The sequence below is a fragment of the Heliangelus exortis genome, chromosome 4 (genome assembly GCF_036169615.1).
Source record: "Heliangelus exortis chromosome 4, bHelExo1.hap1, whole genome shotgun sequence".
Lineage (NCBI taxonomy): Eukaryota > Metazoa > Chordata > Aves > Apodiformes > Trochilidae > Heliangelus > Heliangelus exortis.
In genome coordinates, this window is record NC_092425.1 from 35,932,882 (window position 1) to 35,944,969 (window position 12,088).

Here is a 12,088-nt window from a genome sequence, read left to right on the forward strand (position 1 = left end):
AATGGGTTCACTACCTCTGAAATCATGCATCTTCCTGTATCTTATAAATATGTCAATATAAATGATTGATATAGCCATAGAAAGTGCCTATCTAATAAATGGTTTAGGATTCTGCAAATTAAGCTAGACTATTTATAAATAGGCCCCAAGGTAAATTCGAGCCTTGGATCTCTACATCTCTTGTGAAGATAGATCCAGCCAAACAAGAGAAGTATCTGCAATCTTCTCATTAGGATTTGTATCTACACAGATATCTTTCAGATTCTTGAAACATCTAAGCAGTGTTAACCCTTCATTTTAAAATGCTGGAGGAGAAGGTGACCTTTTCAATAACTGCATAGCAAGCAGAGGATGCACTCAGGAAGCAGGACTGAGTCCAGTTTTCTCTTTGCCTGAGAGGACTTAAAACCATGTGTTTCCTGTGAGTGTTCTGATCATCAATGCAGCTCACCAACAGCTTTAGAGGTATTCACAAAAATTATAATAACTGTAATCTATGGTCAAGCTTTCAAAAAATTAATGTAATGGGAAACTCTCCAGTCCTGTCACTGAAGGCAAGGCACACAGAGCTAGAAGCCAAGAGGAGTGGAGTTCAAAGCATGGCTGTCTCTAAACAGCTGCTACAAAAGGAGAGGCCAGGATTTCACCCAATGCTCTCAGAATTGCTTATATATTTAATGAGTAGAAATATTTGTAATTTATTATTAGAATTATTACACAAGTGTAGAGTCAACTACCATCTCCTGGAAAACAAGGTTAGCATATATGTCCATCTCATACCAACTATTTCAAGCCACTCATTTTTACCTTGTCATTCACCTTAGTGTTCTACTTAGCAATAAGTAGAACCCTGGTTTATTGGATAAAACTAAAATAAACAAAGGAAAAAACAAATCTTTTTACTGCACACAATAGAACCCTATCCAAAACTGAAGCTACTGAGTTATCAAAGAAAAAAATCTGTTTGCAGCATTTTCTAACATAATTTTCATTTAATAGTTATTGTAATCTGCTTCAAGTATTGCCTGTTACTTAATGCTCTAATGCATGATTTTCTAGACACTGATAAGAATTTCAGCTTTCAGAATGCAACTCATTGTTAAATGTAATGGACAATTATCTAAGGTAAAGTACATTAAACGAGTACCAAAGCATTATTTTATCTAAAAAAAAAAAAAAAAAAAAAAATCAAAAAAAACTTCCAAAGTGCATGGATTATGGAAGAAGGAAAGGAAAAATGGGCACCAAAATTACTGTGATTTTAACTCTAATTAGATTCTGCCAGATACTATTTCAACATGTTAAGTGAAGATATTACTCAAGAAAAGTGTCCAAAAATGTCATTTATGACTTTCTACCATAAGGATTCTAATTCCCTAGAAAAAGAAAGTGGGCTGCATGTGCAATTACACTTTAATCCATTACTCCTGCTTTTACAAAGCTATTAGGTGAAAGATCTTGCACTTACTACATTAGTACAGTAATCTCCTTTAATGATGTTTCCAGAGTTGCTCTTTTCTTGTAGATTTTTATTCTGTTTTTAAGTAATACAGGGGGAAAAAGTGTTTTGAGTGAATGGTAATAATATCTGTCAGCGAAAATGTTTCTGTAGTTTGAAAGCAGACAATACTCATCTTGAATTTTCACATATCAGCAGATCTGTTGCTTTAGCACAAACAAGTATATTTTGACAGGAAAGATATGTAACCTATTCACATTGACAAAACCTTCCAACTTTGGTCTGTGGGTTCTGGAATTTGGCAGAACTGATAGATCTCATTGGTGCTGCCACTTCTATCTACAGTACCCTGTCATGTTAGTGGCTGTGTCATGAGGGATGCTTTCCTAGGCAAATGGGTTAAGAAATTTGACATAAATGCATTTTTTATGAAAAACAAAGGCCTAGCTGCACTTTGACACACTTTAGGAAGTACTATGACTTCAAGCTAATCACATGAAAAAAAAAAAAAAGGAAATTTATTTTTTTTCCCATCCTGTGTACTGTTTTTCTTCAGTGTTAAGGATGGCTGGAGGCTTTTCCTGTTTGCTTACCATTCTTCAGGAACAACATGATATCTGAAAGCTCTAAGCTCTGAATTTTCTTTAGGAAGTTAGCACAGTTTCTTACCTTGATGGACAGGATGTAATTATTAGAAATTCTTTTACATGTTCTTTTTCTCCACAATCTTGCCATTAAGGCAATACTGGTAAACTATTACAGAATTATGAATGTTCAATAACTTTGATTTTAATATGTGCATTAAATATAAGAAAACATAGCTTTATAAATAGTATGAGTAAGTAAAAATGTTATCTTTTATTACAGGTGCTGCTAAGAATTTGTCAAAGAAGTGTTTCAATACAAACAACATCACTGGCCCAATTGCTAGAGGTACAGTTCTGTAGCAGACTTCAGTGTCATAATCTCCAAAGGAGTTATTTAGAACACCTTCAAAATGTGATAAGAAATATAGCTGAAGCTGAATAAGAAGGAGCTATACTTTCAGTTAAATTCTGTGGCAACACTAAAGCTATTTATGGAGAAAATAATAACTTTGGGTACTTTGGTAACTGCATTGTTTTCATTAATGGTATCCAGCTTCAGAAAAAAATAATGCATTTTCAGTGATTCAGATTATTGTCTTAGTTATACACCAGGCTGTGTAGATACAAGTTGAAATGAATATTGAATGTTTACAACCAACATTGTATATCTCAGTCAACATTATGTAGTGTAATGGAACTGTGTGAAGATGGGCCAGAAACTTGGCAGGTAATAACAAATTGTTCCCTTTTGTGTGAGTAGAGTACTGCTCCATCCAAGACTTCAGAATTGCTTTCTGCCTCTTGCAGGGATGAAAACTGAGCCCCGCTGGTCTAGGAGGTGTTCATCATCTTTGCAGGGTGATTGAAATACTTTGGTAGCAGCTGCTGCAAGCTGGGATTTCATGTCACTAAACCCAGGAATTGTTTGGGTCCTTTCCTGCAGATTTCTTTTAGTACCGCAGGACCCTTAAGTTTTCATTCTTTTCCACTTAATATTTGTATTGAAATTAATTATTTTTAGCTTTATTAATTTCTACTGAATTGATCAACTTGTCTCTCCTTATCTTTTTCATTTAGTCAAATGAAATTTTTGCGTATTAAATCAACTGTCTTGGCTGCTCTGTGTTTGTATTTCCTCTCAGTGATACTTTGTCAGTTACTTTAATTCAGACATTTCTTACATATTGTTTTCTAAGTTCTTTCTATGGCATAGATTTTCTTGCCACTATATTTGATTCTCAGTCTGTAGGTCATCCTCTCATCTCATCCACTAACCTGAATTTAGAACGGGCTGAAACTAATAACCTTACTGTTTGACACTTAGTTGACTGTTTCTCCACAAACAAAAACCAATTCAAAGCAATTTGAATAACATAGGGATCACTCCAAGAAAAGGTATAAAATAACTTTTCTATCATAGTGATTACACTGAACCAAGGTTTTGACTTATAATTGAAGGTGTGGGTCTTAATTTTCCATAAATCAGGATATAGGCTTGGATCTGTGACTTTCAAGGCAATAGAACCTTTGAAAACTAATAAAAATAAGTAACAGTTGTCTATTCTCTATTCTGGTACAGAAAGGTCACAAGTACCTATTCAAATGTGTTTTATTCACTGGCTGATTATCCAATCCGTATATAGACTGAAATATTTAAAAAAAATTTGGAGTTGAAGGACAGCCATCTATCTGCTTGGTGTTAGACTGGAGGATGAGGGGGAAGCCTTTGACTAATCAGGTGCCAAAGCCTAATATATAGGGAATGTTCCCAGTATGATTATCAGGTTCTGCTTAGTGTTTTGGAGCACTTTGGCATCAGTTTGAAGTGGGTGTGCCTGGCAGACATTTCTGTAGACTGTCTTAAAAGCTAAAGTAGATGAAATTGTCTTTTTGCTCTCAGTATCTATAGCTTTTCATTAACTATTCAATCTGGTCAATTATTCTGTTGATTAAAAGAGAACAGTATCAAAACTGCTTCTGCAGTCCACTGCTGATTGTTTACCAGCTTAAATAACCTTATTTTATTATCAGTTTCCTTCTGTGAAGAGTAAATCCACTGCCTAATGGCACAACAGCTTTAAGCATTTGGATTCATTTCATTATTCTCTTTTTTTATTTGTACTAGATTTTTTTACCTGTTATCAATAACTTCATTGTTATATTTATCAATATCTAACAATTCCTTCAACTCACTTACACTGCTAATATTGCTAAAAAAAATTGAGAAATAATATTCTGTATAGCCATGGATTATGCTGTAGATTCATAGAATCATAGAATGGGGTGGGTTGGGAGGGACATCGAAGATCATGTAGTTGCCACCCCCCTGGATGGGCAGGGACACCTCCCACCAGCCCAGGTTGCTCAAAGTCCCAACCAACCTGGCCTTGAACACTTCCAGGCAGGGGACAGCCACAACTTTTCTGGACAATCTGTTCCACTATCTCAGCACCCTCACACTGAAGAATTTCTTCCTAATATCTAATCTCCATCTATCTTCTTCCAGTTTAAAACTGTTCCCCCTCATCCTGTCACTCCATGGCCTTGTAATAATTGTTTCAGCTTTTCTGTAGCCCCTTCAGGTACTGAAAGGCTGCAGTGAGTTCTGCCTGGAGCCTTCTCTTCTCCAGGCTGAACAATCCCAACTCTCTCAGCCTGTCCTCGTAGGAGAGATTCTCCAATCCTCTGATCCATCTTGCTCTCCTCTGGGCTCCCTTCAACACTTCCATGTCCTCCTTACATTGAGGACTCCAGAAGTGGACACAGAACTCCAGGTGGGTTCTCACAAGAGTGGAGCAGAAAGGGAGATATAATTCAAATTAAAACACACTAATGCATAACATCCTAGACTAATATGCTAACAGAATATTCAGTTTGATTTAATTTCACTCCATTCTAAATACTAGTGTACAACTTAAAAGACTATTTATTTCATTTAAAAGAATAAACTAAGTTCTTAAACAGTGGCATAATGGCAAATTATCTATTTCACGAGCAGAGCTGCAAAGGAAACTGGTTTATCTGCACCTGCATTTAAAATTTACCTACATCTTGGCAGATAGTCACACCTGAGAATTCTTGTGAACTTCTAGTTACTTGATTCATGAAGAAGGAACTTGGTTATTGCTGCTTTGTGCATGTACACAAAGTGCATGTACTCTGCTTTTATTCTGATTTTCCCTCACAGAACAATATTCCATTTGTGAGAGAGTCACCAGTCTGTGCTGTTTATCTTTGATCTCCCCCTTGTATACTGATATGCAGTAGCACAGTCAATCCAAGTGCAACAAATCAGTTTCCACTCCTCACCACTGTAAAAAAGTTTTTTGCAGGTGGAATTTTCAATTCACGCCTTAGACTCCATCTGAAAAATTATTTTTCTTCCCCTGCATAATTTGAGATATAACAAGTATTTAGTATTCTTTTTCTCTGCACACAGAATTAATGAATACATAGATGATTTAAACATTATCTTCTTGTTAGTTCAAAAAGCATTCCAACTTTTATTAACTTATAAAAATGCCTTAAAATCTTCTGTATAAGCAGCTGGATTATTGTTTCCATCCAAGATCTGTTTTCAGTCTGACAAGCTGTTTTCATTCATTTTCTTTTTGTTTGGCCTGAGCCAGAGAAATAGAAGTAAAAATGATGGATTCATTTTGGTTTAAATTTTTCTCAATACTGAGTCAAAACTTACAGACTTCAGGCAAGCCCATTCATCTACTTGAACCAGAAGGACTTTTGCTTCTGTATGAAACAAGTAATTGGTTCTTATTGCATGATTTGTATAACAAACCAGTTTTAAAAGAAATATATTGTCCACCAGTATAGCTGGCTTTGTCTTGCTTTTGTCACATTATCCTCTGTGCTGTACTTCTGAAACCTAACAACTTCTTCTTGTCTTATGTAGCTCTCTATATACTAAAGATTATCCAACAGGAATATTCCAGCAAGAATTTGTAAATCTTTTTCTGCCTACACCCTTCTTCACTTTGTTTTACAGATAAGGAAACACAAGAGGTAAGATTTGCCAGGGTTCAGTATGGAAATTGGGAAATGAGTCCAGATTAACACTGTAGATCCTTTAATAAGTTAGAGGACTTAATTAGTAAGGTATGCAAAAAACAAGCAAGGTATCAGGTATCTGTTTGCTTCTCATAGATTAATAAAAGATATTTTGATAGTGAGTAATCCAGGTGGAAATAAATGTTCAAAGGGGAGAAAAAGCAATGATTTTTGTAATTTGGGCATTACTGTTCTAGAGATGTAACTTCCTAATGCATTCAGACCTGAAAATTACTTGTCTCTCCAATACTTATTACTGATCTGACAGAAATGGAAATTTTGCTGTGTCCTCTGTTACATGTTACAGTGTATGTGACTTCATAGGTTGTGATACTTTTACACCTATTCCAGAATTCAATTTCTTCAAAATTACATGATAATGCACAGGTATAATGATGCTCTCCCTTTGAATCAGCATGTAGCAGGCAGGTACAGCAACACATTGCCTGTCACTGAAGCTGAGCTGAGATTAATATCTATGCTTCAGTTGCTTATTACTATGTAAATTGCCTAAACCAGCATTTGAGCACTGAGACCAAAGGGATTTTTTTAGCTACCTTTTCAGAGACACATCTGAATGCATATCTCTTTTTTTTAAAAAAAAAAAACAAACAAAAACCCAAACAAGTGTAGTCAGTCTTGGGGTCTTTAAGATGAAGATAACAAGTTTCACTGTCTTCTGTTCTATGAAAACAATAATAACTATATTTTTATTAGTTGCATTAGCTGATAGAGAATTTATATATCCCCATAGCAAGAAACTGCTTAAAAGGAAATTTCTCCTTTTACATTGAGCTTAGGGCTTATTTTCCTGTTATTTTTTGACTCTCAGAAGGTAATCAGATATGATGGCAGTGAGGATTTTTCTTGCTGGATCGTGGATGTATGTCCATGAACTTATTTTATGCTATATTTTTCCACTGCACAGAGGCATATCTGAAAGGTACAACTGCTGAATCTGCTCTTAGCATCAAATATGTTTTCAAAGAGTTCAGACTACCTTCTGAACTGACTAGAAAATGTAGCATGGAATTCTGGCAGAGTAATTGATGGACACTATTAGGTCTTCCCCTTAGGAGGCTACATCAAAACTTCCTCCTCAAGCAGTATTTTGACACCTGTGCTTTTATGTTTGACGATCTTGCTAAACAACAAGTAACAAATTTTATTCTATTTCTTAAGATCTGTTGTCTGTCTCACACATTTTTGAAATGTCAGAAGTCTTTTGGAGATGGAATTACTTTGAGCTAGAGTTCCTTCATGAATCCAGATACCTGATGTGAGGCAGGTTGCTCCAGAAGGTTGTTTTTGTAGTTATTTGTTTGTCATCAATTCTGTTCAAGAAATACGTTATCACTATATTTCTTCTTGATTAGTGAAATACAGTCACCATCTGCCACCTAGCATACAACTGAATTATGAAATATTTGGCTAAAGCTGGGCATTGGAAGAAGGCTGATTAATGTCTTAGTGTCATCAGCTGGTTGAATGCAGCTGAAGGACTCTGAGAAGTGCCCTGAGCACAAAAATGCATTTATTATCTGCTCCTCAGGTAGAAAGCTTGGAATTTATACTAATTACTTTTGTTTGATGTTCAGGGAATGGTATTAGCAAGCCCACGTTTCAGCTTTTGCATTTTTTTCATTGTGATTTTCATTTTTTTACTGTGATTTTCAGGTGTGGTGATTTTAGTCTAATAATGTACTATAGTAGATGGTGCTCCATGTTATCTTGTAATCATGACATGAAAGTCTGTTGACAACAGGTCTCCCTGAATGTGAATTAAAAAAAATAATTAAAAAACCCAACCTACCCCAGGCTTCCAGCACATTCTATAATTTTTTATTGTCACTGGCAGATGTCAGCCATCTGCAGCTAGGCAGAAAGCCTAACAATGCCAAGGGTTTTAATTCCGTGTGAAGACTGTACAGAGTTAATCATAAGAATTTTAGCATAGCTGTCGTACACAGCAAAGATTGTGGAATAAAGCATCAGGAGCTCATAATAATGCCAGGTTTTAAAATATTGCTTCCATCACACCATATCACATCTATGAAGTCCATATCATCTCTCTAATATTCATGGTAGAAAGTAACTGTTTTGAATCACAGATCATAACAGAAATTAACTACTGAAATTGTGTTTCTTCTATTAGGTGTTTAAGTTAATGATATGGCATGAGCCTACGTAGAAGCAAGTTTTTTCTAGTAATTTTATTTTTCAGTTAAGTCTCTTCTAAATAGCTGGACTTGCTGAAGTTAAGGGCAGGTTTCTCAGTCACTGTCTGCTTTGAGGACTGGTAATGCTCAATGTTCAGTTACTGCTAGAGAATGGTCTGCACACCCAAAGCCACTGCTTGGTTCTGCAAAACATCTCATGCTTTAGAACCAAAAGACAGTGAAGGTGTCACACTTGTGACCCTCCTTTGGTGAGGAGCAGACCAGACAGTTGACCCAAATTAACCAAATGAAGTATTCTACCCCATATGCTTGGAATAAATTTGAGGTCTCACAAAAGTCAAGTTTTCTACATCCATGGAAAGCATTCTGAGAGGAATCAGTTTGTTTTTCTGCCTTTGGTGCCAATCTGTGCCAAGTACTGAATCTGTGTTCCTGCATCCACCTTTTCTTTGCTGCTTATCCCAGGAGCCCGTTCTGGGACTGGTCCTGGTCCTGCCCTGCCTTGGTGGGGGATGTGAGTGTTACTGAGGGGGAAAAATGATATTGCTATTTTATATATATATATATATATATATAATTATTTTTCTTTTCATCGTTACTGTTTCATTAAAGCTATTTAATTTAGTTTCCAACACATAAGTCTATATCCATTACTCTCTTCCTACAGGGAGCATTACTTTAAAAATGAGCACATTGGGTCAGGAATGGCATATTTGAGAATTTACCCTTTAATTCTTAAGATCCTAATACTCTCATAAAAGATGTAAAACCAAAATGCATATTTAATCTTTGAAAGCTAGAAATCATGATTTGAATAAGAACTTAATACAATAGGGTAAGAAAAGTGATGGTAACCTGTAATATATATATATACATATATATATATAAGGAGTAAAGTGTGTAAAATTGGAAGACTAAGAAGCACAGCTTTGTAAGTGCAATAAGTTATACTTATTTACTGCACTTTCCTGTCATGAAAATAGCTTCAATTTTGAAACGCATAGATGCACAATCTTAAATCTAATTGCACTGTGTTGATACATTTTTTTCATCATGGAAACAAAAATAAGTATCTATTACAACTGAGCTGATGATCTGCAGCAGTTGGAATTCTACAATAAAGGAACAAAGTAATTAAGAGAGATAATTCTGGCTTTTAGCCTAGTTTAGTAGATCAGATTGGGAGGATGGAAAAGCTTGTGACAGCAGTTAAGAGACCAAAACCTGCTTTATAGATTTAATAACAAATAAAAATATGATCAGTGACACTACTTCATACTCTGCTTCAGTCATTAATTAATCAAGTTATATGCCCATATGGGAGGCTGTTGAAAAAAAATAAACACGCAGGTTCTGCTTCAGTGTGCAGATAGCGGAGTTTATAACTGCATTTCCAGCTCCTGATGAAAGAAGATTACATTGTTCTATTTCTGTGGGAGCTGTGGCACACATAAATGTAATTTGGCTGAAAAATCAAGATGACATTGGGTCAGGCAACTGGTTTGCTAGCGCAGTAGAGATATTTCTGCATCTTTCTTTGAGGGTATGTACTTGGCTGATTTAGGACATGGACTGTAAGGTTGAACTTAACAGCTTCTTGAACGTTAAACTAAAAGTGCCCCTTTTGTCTCATGCTCAGAGACTGTTATTTCTTTCTGGTATAGACTTTTAATGGCCATATGATGAACTCAGCATAAACCAACTTCTAAAATCCCTCCAGAATCTAAGCTTGTTAGTTTGGTTGCCTGCTTTTTCACACAGTTGTTTTTTTCCAGTAGGCACCTTGGGTTTTTTCCTGTGAAAGACACTATTTATTTCCAAGGTTCCAGTAAAATTTGATGCAATACTGTCACTACTAACCATGAAAGTCCTAACCTGACCTTTGCAAATCTCTTCAACACTCTTCTCTGATCACTGAAGACACCTTAACTTGTTTTGGCTCTGAGTGATAAGAAGGAAGAGACTGGTAGGTTTGTTTTATTGTGGAAGGAAAGATCATGTGATTAAATTTTGTCCTTACAGTCTGTACTGAAAGCTGAAATACTTGAGAATCCATCCAACCAATGTAAAAAGACAGGCATAGAGAGGATATTTGTACTGTTATTATTCAAACAATTCTATTTGAATGTCATTGTATCTATAAACTTTTTGCTTGTTTGCTGAGTTGTCAAATGTCTATCAAAAGAATTTTAAAAAGTGGAATATTTTTACCAACAAATTGCTTTGTACTAAACTTAGTATGCTTGTTTGAAATGAAGTTTTCATGCTTATGAATGGACAATATAGCATTTTGGCTCAAGAAAGGGTAAGATTTACATGTGGTAAGACAATATATAGACAACTTGAAGTAAGAATTAAAAATAGTTGATGCAGAAAATTTGAAATGGAATTGAAGCAATAGAGTTGGTCTTCAAGGGCTTCAGAGCAGAGATTTCCATGACAACAGAATACTTAGGTATGCAAATTAAGAAACAGAGCATCTTAAAAAATAATCAGGAGATACACCTATCACACAGAATAAACCTGACCAATTTAAGAGCACCAGTTCCTTCAGAGGAATGGGGATGAGGAGATGAGAAAATAGGGCCATTGCTACTCTTATAATCTTACAACTATAAGGGGAGGTATGGACAGTAGATATCTCAAGACCTCTAGTAATGCTGTACTTGTGGCAGGATCAAAAGCTCTGGACTGTCTTCAGGTCATCTGTATAGCAGCTAAAACAAACTCTTTAATGATGGAGATTCCACTAACCTCATCATAAAAATGTTCTAATATGTGCCTGCCTTAGAAGTTAGCAGTTTCCCCCTAAATTTTAACAACTACTTTGCTGCAGCCTAAGTCCCTTTCTCCTGTGACACTCCTGACATTGGCCACGGACAGCAATTGATTACTGTCTTCCTTGTAGCAACCATTTAGATCTGAAAGATTTATCATGTCCTGTAAGCTTTCAGTATACTATATAAAGGGATTAATATTTATTGTAGAGACTCTTGTTATTATAGCAATATTGTATTACTGTGTTAAGTAATTGCAGCTTTTTTCCTATGACCCAGGCTGTAATTTGGTATTATTGTTCAAGAGCTTTGTTTGTTAAGGAATACATATAGGGGATTTATGATCATAGAGCTCTCTGTTATCATAGATATCACATAATTTACCCACTTATCAAGCTCTGCCTTAGAACATTTATTTTGCCTTTCCTCAGATGTGTTTTGGATGGGCATTCTAGCATTTGAAGTCTTTAATGTTTAGCAACTTTTGTTTAATATACAACCTAAATCTATAGATTATATGTTGTACCATTTGTTGTGCTGCCAGCACTGACCTTTAGCTGAAATAGAGGTGGTGGTGGTTTTTTTTTTCCCCTCTCAGTTTTTTACCTGTCGGATTTATTTATAGAGCAACAATATCCCCTCTTGGACTTTTTTATGAGGATGAACAAGCTCTTTTAGTCTTCCCATATATTTTGGTCTCCTTCAAAAATTAGTATTGTTGCCATCAAAAGGAAAATTTGGTCTCATGTCTGTATTTAGATACACTCATGTAAAATGAGATTACTGTCTCCATATTTCCAGAAATGAATCCTTCGTGCCATGAATCTAGTAATCTTATTCTCTGCAGGAAACATCAGATGAACCAAAATGCTCTATAGCATTCAAAAATTTGTTAACTTCTTATTGTTAATGTTTGATATGCTATGGACTGCCTTTTGAGTTAGCTAGGACTCCTCAGACTTTCGTTCTTAAACCTTATCATTTGGCAGCTCTGTGGCTGTGGATTTAAAAATGGAAAAT